The sequence below is a fragment of the Gorilla gorilla genome, chromosome 18 (assembly GCF_029281585.2).
Source record: "Gorilla gorilla gorilla isolate KB3781 chromosome 18, NHGRI_mGorGor1-v2.1_pri, whole genome shotgun sequence".
In the NCBI taxonomy this organism is placed as follows: Eukaryota; Metazoa; Chordata; class Mammalia; order Primates; family Hominidae; genus Gorilla; species Gorilla gorilla.
Genome location: NC_073242.2, coordinates 36,729,268 through 36,737,305, shown reverse-complemented (window position 1 = coordinate 36,737,305; position 8,038 = coordinate 36,729,268).

The window sequence follows — 8,038 nt, the reverse complement described above, 5'->3', positions numbered from 1 at the left end:
TAACTAATTAAATTTTTTCCTTAGAGACAGGGTCTTGCTGTGTTCCCCAGGCTTGTCTTGAAATTCTGGCTTCAAGTGATCCTCCTAGCTCAGCCTCCCAAAGTTCTGGGATTACAGGTGTGAGCCACTGCACCCTGCCAGGTACTATAGATTTCTATAAATGGCATTTTTACGTTTCCTAGTAGTTTGCTGGTAAGATTTATAAAGGCAATGTATTTCAAGATCTTTCACCTTTTTTTTTTGAGATGGAGTCTCGCTTGTTGCCCAGGCTGGAGTGCAGTGGCATAATCTCGGCTCACTGCAACCTCTGCCTCCAGGTTCAAGTGATTCTCCTGCCTCGGCCTCCTGAGTAGCTAAGATTACAGGTTCGCACCATCATGCCTGGCTAATTTTTGTATTTTTAGTAGAGACGGGATTGCACCATGTTGATCAGGCTGGTCTCGAACTCCTGACCTTGTGATCTGCCCACCTCGGCCTCCCAAAGTGCTGGGATTACAGGCATGAGCCACCACGCCCAGCCAAGATCTTTCTCTTATTCCATCAAACTTACTCCACATACAGTAACAGCAAGAGACCCAGGAGTGATCTAGGACCCTCCTCCCTCCTTCATCACCTGTTCCAATCTGCAATCGTGTCTGACAAATTTCCCCCCATGACACACCTGTGTAATGGATGTTCCATCCCCACCTCTAGGCCTCGGTGCAGGCCTCATTATTTTTGGCCTGGGTGATTCCTAACTGATCTCCCCATCAACCTTCACAGAGCCAGAGCTACTGCCAACTTGACTGCACCTTGGTGGAAATTAGTTAAAGGCATTCTTTCCTCATGACACTGTACCTCCACCTGTCAGATAATTGTTATAATAAATATTCAAATACATGATGTCTGGGATGTGAGCAGTGCTTCTGGGGCGTACTGCTTCACGTAGTGCACTCTGGCACAGCCATCTGTGGTGGTCCCGCACACGGCCACCAGCAGGATCTTTGTAAAATGAAAGTTTGATCATGGTATTCTGTTAGGGGTTGAATGTTTGTGCTCCACCCCAGCTGCATTCATATTTTTGTGTGTGTGTTTTCTTGAGATAGAGTCTTGCTCTGTCACCCAGGCTGGAGTGCAGTGATGTGATGATCTTGGCTCACTGCAATCTCCACCTCCCGGGCTCAAGTGATCCTCCCACCTCAGCCTCCCAGAGTTCGAGATCAGCCTGGCCAACATGGTAAAACCCTGTTTCTACTAAAAATACAAAAATTGGCTGAGCGCGGTGGCTTACACCTGTAATCCCAACAATTTGGGAGGCTGAGGCGAGCAGATCACCTGAGGTCGGGAGTTGGAGACCAGCCTGACCAACACAGAGAAACCCCGTCTCTACTAAAAATACAAAATTAGCCGGGTGTGGTGGCACATGCCTATAATCCCAACTACTCGGGAGGCTGAGGCAGGAGAATTACTTGAACCCGGGAGGCGGAGGTTGCAATGAACCGAGATCGTGCCAGTGCACTCCAGCCTGGGCAACAAGAGCAAAACTCTGTCTCAAAAAATAAAATAAAATAAAATAAAATAAAATAAAATAAAATAAAATAAAATAAAATAAAATAAAATAAATAATAAAAATTAGCCAGGCATGGTGGTGCATGCCTGTAATACCAGCTACTCAGGAGGCTGAGGCAGGAGAATCGCTTGAACCTGGGAACCAGAGGTTGCAGTGAGCCAAGATCACGCCACTGCACTCCAGCCTGGGTGACAGAGCCAGACTCCATCTCAAAAAAAAAAAAGAAAAAAAAATTAGCACTTTGGGAGGCCGAGGCGGGTGGATCACGAGGTCAGGAGCTCGAGACCACGGTGAAACCCCGTCTCTACTAAAAATACAAAAAAAAAATTAGCCGGGCGCAGTGACAGGCGCCTGTAGTCCCAGCTACTCAGGAGGCTGAGGCAGGAGAATGGCGTGAACCCGGGAGGCGGAGCTTGCAGTGAGCCGAGATCGCGCCACTGCACTCCAGCCTGGGCGACAGAGCAAGACTCCGTCTCAAAAAAAAAAAAAAAAAATTAGCCAGGCGTGGTGGCGCATGCCTGTAATAATTCCAGCTATTGGGGAGGCTGAGGCAAGAGAATCGCTTGAACCCAGGAGGCGGAGATTGCAGTGAGCCGAGATTGTGACATTGCACTCCAGCCTGGGCAACAGGAGCGAAACTCTGTCTCAAAAAATAAAATAAAATAAAATAAATAAAATAAGATAAAATAAATAATAAAAATTAGCCAGGCATGGTGGTGCGTTCCTGTAATCCCAGCTACTCAGGAGGCTGAGGCAGGAGAATCGCTTGAACCTGGGAGGCAGAGGTTGCAGTCAGCCAAGATCGCGCCACTGCACTCCAGCCTGGGCGACAGAGCCAGACTCCATCTCAAAAAAAAGAAAAAAAAAATTAGCCAGGCGTGGTGGTGCGTGCCTGTAATCCCATCTACTGGGGAGGCTGAGGCAAGAGAATCACTTGAACCCAGGAGGTGGAGTTGCAGTGAACCAAGATGGCGCCACTGCACTCCAGCCTGGGTGATGGAGTGAGAAGCTGTCTTGAAAAAAAAAAAAAAAAATAGGCTTTTGAGACAGAAACTACCACCCCATCTTGAAAATCAGTTATTCTTTTTTGCTTTTATTTTTCCCCTCCTTTCCTTTTATGCTGGGTTTTTAATAACGCTTAACTAGTGCTTGGCATAAAGAACTCCAGGAAGTGGCCTTGAAAAACTAAGCAGGGAATCAAGGTTGCAGCATGTCCGGCCCTGGGAAGAATGCTGAGTGCCTCCTGTATTCCTGTTGCACCCGAACCAGTGCCAGCCAGACCACCAGATGGCCCACTGCTCAGGACTGTCAACAAGACCAGACACACTGACCCACCTCGAGTCAACCTGTGCATAGCTTCCATATATCCCCTCTCATAACCACCCCCTCTCATAACCAACCCCCACCGGCTGGGCGCGGTGGTTCATGCCTGTAATCCAGCACTTTGAGAGGCCGAGGTGGGGGGCTGCTGGTTGTAGGGGCGTCACTTGAGCTCAGGAGTTTCAGGCCAGCCTAGGGAACATAGCAAGACCCCATCTCTACAAAAAAAATCAAAAAGTGAGCCAGGTTGGTGGCACGTGCCTGTAGTTCCAGCTATTTCGGAGGCTGACATGGGAGGATTGCTTGAGCCTGGGAGATCAAGGCTCAGTGAACTATAACTGTGCCACTGTACTCCAGCCTGGATAACAGAGTGAGAGCTTGTCTCTAATAAATATATAAAACCCAGCCAGCCTGAAAATTTTGAGATGAGACTTTCAGACATTAGACTGCCATCTCCTCGGTTGGCTGGCTCTCCGAATAAACCTGCTTTCCTCCTACCAACTCTTTTTTTTTTTTTTTTTTTTTGAGACAGAGTCTCATTCTGTCACCCAGGCTGGAGTGCAGTGGCATGATCTCGGCTCACTGCAACCTCCACCTCCCGGATTCAAGCGATTCTCTTGCCTCAGCACCCCCAAGTAGCTGGAATTACAGACGTGAGCCACCATGCCCAGCTAATTTTTGTATTTTTAGTAGAGACAGGGTTTCGCCATGTTGGCCAGGCTGGTCTTGAACTCCTGACCTCAGGTGATCCACCCATCCTGGCCTCCTAAAGTGCTGGGATTACAGGCATGAGCCACCGTGCTCGGCCCCCAACTCTCGTCTCGTGTTTAGCATTTGGGCAGTGAGCAGCTGAGCCTGGATTTGGCTATGCTTTCCCTCTAGCATCAGGAGGGCCAAGAAAGACACCGTAGTTGAACTTTGATAGAAGAGCAGGAGGTGGGCTTGGGGATGTTAGAGGGAAGGGAGTTCCAGGGGACAAGAATGACACGAGGAAAGGCATGGAGATATGAAAATGCAAGGAATAACGGGATAGGAGTAGAAGGTGCGTGAGAATAGGTGGCATGCCCTAAAGTGGAAAGCCAGGTTAGGAAATTGGGGCTTTACCCCATAAGCAATGGGAAACCAGGGAAATTTTCTGATCAGGGGCTGGCCTGGTTATATCAATGCTTTAAAAAATTGGCCAGGCACAGTGGCTCACACCTGTAATCCCAGCACTTTTGGGAGGCCAAGGCGGGTGGATTGCTTGAGGTCAGGAGTTCAAGACCAGCGTGGGCAACATGGTGAAACCCTGTCTCTACAAAAAATACAAAAAAATTAGATGGGTGAGATGGCACATGCCTGTGGTCCCAGCTACTCGGGAGGCTGAAGTGGGAGGATCGCTTGAACCTGGGAGGTGGAGGTTGCAGTGAGTGGAGATTGTGCCACTGCACTCCAGCCTGGGTGACAGAGCAAGGCGCCGTCTCAAAAAAAAAAAAAAAAGGTGGGGGGCACTGGGTAGGAGACTGCATAGGAAGTTCCTTCATGATTCAGATGACTCACTTTGGGTAGCCCATAAGTGATCATGAATGTAATGAGCTTGAAATCACTGATCAGTGAGAGGAATTGCCATATGTGTGCGCCTGTGTCCATCTTTAGAGCTGCAGCCAGATTTGAGTGGTGCGCCATTCACTCATTCATTCCTATAACACGTAATTACTGAGCGCCTACCATGTGCCAGGTGCCATGGAGCCACTGGAGAACCAGCAGTGAACACACAACAGACAAAACTCCCTGCCTTCACAGTTTGCTTTGTTCTTTATGCCTGGGTAAAACAGGTGCAGGAATATGCCATTTATTCATTCTGATTTGTTTGTTTGTTTGTTTTTGAGACAGAGTCTTGCTCTGTCTCCCAGGCTGGAGTGCAGTGGCACGATCTTGGCTCACTCCAACCTCCGCCTCCCAGGTTCAACCATACTTGTTGCCTCAGCCCCCAGAGTAGCTGGGATTACAGGCACATGCTACCACACCTGGCTAATTTTTATATTTTTATTTTTTATTTTTATGTATTTATTTATGTATTTTTGAGATGGAGTTTCGCTCTTATTGCCCAGGCTGGAGTGTAATGTCATGATCTCGGCTTACTGCAACCTCCACCTCCCAAGTTCAAGCAATTCTCCTGCCTCAGCCTCCCTAGTGCCTGGGATTACAGGCATGTGCCACTACGCCCGGCTAATTTCATATTTTTAGTAGAGACAGGGTTTCTCCATGTTGGTCAGGCTGGTCTCAAACTCCCCACCTCAGATGATCCACCTGCCTCAGCCTCCCAAAGTGCTAGGATTACAGGCATGAGCCACTGCGCCCAGCAGGTCACATTTGTTTTGGGGGCAATCACATTAAGGACTGGGGAGGAGGACATATGTAAAGGAAAGGGGCTTCGTTCAAGTGGGAAGACCAGAGAGAGAAGGCTGTGCTGACGGCCCAGGTGAAAGACAGTGAGGGCCTAGACTGACCTGAGGTGGTGGGGACAGGAGAGGGCCTGGAGACGGCTCTGGGTGTCACAGTTGAGAGAGGAGCTATAAGAGCATGCTTTTACAAGAATGGGTTGTGAGCCAGGTGCAGTGGTGTGCCCCTGTAGTCCCAGCCACTCAGGAGGATGAGGTAGGAAGACTGAGCCCAGGAGTTTGAGTCCAGGCTGGGCAACAGAGTAAGACCCCATCTCTTAAAAAAGAAGAAGAAGAAGAAGGAGAAGGAGAAAAGAAAGAAAAAAGAAGAAAGAGAAGGAAGAAGAAGAAGAGGAAGAGGAAGGAGAAGAAGAAGGAGAAGGAGAAGAAGAAGAAGAAGAAGAAGAAGAAGAAGAAGAAGAAGAAGAAGAAGAAGAAGAAGAAGAAGAAGAAGAAGAAGAAGAAAAGAAGAATGGGCTTTGCAATCAAAAGATACAAACAAGGTCAGACACAGTGGCTTATGCCTATATACCAGCACTTGGGAAGCCAAGGTGAGAGCCCAGGAGGCTAGGACCAACCTCGTCTCTGCAAAAAAAAAAAAAAAGAAAAGAAAAAGTTAAATTAGGGCCAGGCACAGTGGCTCACACCTGCAATCCCAGCACTTTGGGAAGCCAAGGCGGGCGGATCATTTGAGGTCAGGAGTTCCAGACCAGCCTGGCCAACATGGCGAAACCCTGTCTCTACTAAAAATACAAAAATTAGCCAGGCATGGTGGCAGGCACCTGTAATCACAGCTACTTGGGAGGTTGAGGCAGGAGAATCACTTGAATCCAGGAGGTGGAGATTGCAGTGAGCCAAGATCGCGCCATTGCACTCCAGCCTGGGTGACAGAGCGAGACTCTCTCTCAAAAGAAAGAAAGAAAGAAAGAAAAGAAAGAAAGAAAGAAAGAAAGTAAGAAAGAAAGAAAGAAAGAAAGAAAGAAAGAAAGAAAGAAAGAAAATTGGCTGGACACAGTGGTGTACACCTGTAGTCCCAGCTACTCAGGAGGCTGAGATGGGAGGATCGCTTGAGCCCAGGAGGTCAAGGCTGCTGTGAGGTGTGATTGCACCACTGCACTCCAGCCTGGGGAACAGAGTGAGACCCTGTCTCTGGAAAAAAAAAAAAAAAAGCAAACAAGACCCCAGCCCTGCCCTTTATTAACCTTGTGAACTTGGATATGTTATGTGACCATGCAAAGCCTCAGTGTCCTTGTCTATACACTTGGGATCTTAGCAGTGGCTACTGTGAGGTTGGGAGGTTACTGGGAGCTACGAGCATAGTGAATGCAACACGTTGGATGCCCAGAACGTGCTGGCATTATAATGGCGGGGAGGCAAGGACAGCTTTCTGTGCTTTGAGTGGCTGGGTGGATGGAGATGACGCCATCTCTGAGGGAGAACACAGGAAGGAGCACTTTGGGGACAGCCACCTCCTTGAGGTCCCCACGTCAGCGCTAGCCATGCCCACTGTAGTCATGGATCTACTCATGGCTCTGGTGGCATCTTCAATCTCTGTCTTCTTGGTGCCCAGCTCAGAGCTTAGGCATATAGTAGGGGCTGTCTTACAGGGGGAGGATCTGGCTCGCAGGTACAGATGTGGGCACTGCAGACACGGAGGTGCAGAAAGATGCAGGTAAAGAAGGAAGAGAATGCCAGGCATGGTGGCCTAGGCCTGTAATCTCAGCACTTTGGGAGGCTGAGGCAGGAGGATCGCTTGACCCTAGGAGTTCAAAACCAGCCTGGACAACATAGTGAGGCCCTGTCTCTACAAAAAATAAAATAAGCCAGGTGTGGTGGCGCGTGCCTGTAGTCCCAGCTACTCAGGAGGCTGAGGTGGGAGGATCACTTGAGCCTGGGACGTTGAGGCTGCAGTGAGCCGAGATTGCACCACTGTACTCTAGCCTGGGCAACAGAATGAGACCCTAACTCAAAAAAAAAAAAAAAAAAAAAAAAAAGAGAATGGACGGAGCCCAGGGAACCCTGAGGTTGAAGGGCTGTGGGAAAAAAGGTAAGGACCTGGAAAGAGGCTGGGAGACAACACTCACAGATCAGGTTGGGGGGTAGGTGGGCGGAGCACCACAGACAGGAGGGTTTCAGGAAGAGGGGCTCATCAGGGTCGCATGCTGCTGAGAGGTCAGGGATGGTAAGGCCCGACTGGCGGTGTGGGATGAGGGTTTATCAGACACAGATTTGGCACCAAGGAGGTCACTGGGTACCTGGCAAGAGAATGCCGGGTGCGGTGGCCCAGGCATGGAATCCCAGCACTTTGGGAGGCTGAGGCAGGAGGATCGATTGAGAGTCAAGACCTGTCCCATTGGGGACCGGCGCCCCATTGCAGGGGGTGGGAGGAGCTGGTGTGGTGTAAGGATGGGGAGAGGAGAGGTGGGCATCAGAACAGGAGGTCACTCAGACCCTCAGGGGCACCTGATTTCCCCTCCCACTAAGGACAAATTTCATGTTCAACAGTCAGAGCCATCTGCAGATGGGCCAAGAGGTCCTGGCAGGTAGTGAGCACCCTGTCCCCGGAGGCAGACAAGCAGAGCTCCGAGACCCACCGCGGCGGGAGAGGCCCAGGCTGTGCAACACAAGCCGCGTGTCCTTCTCAGCAAGCACCTGGCTGGTTCCCTGCATCGTAAAAACCACACAGAGGGTCGGTCTTTCTATTTCTAGTGTCCAAAGAGCCTCCTGCAGGAACACACATGGGCTCGCA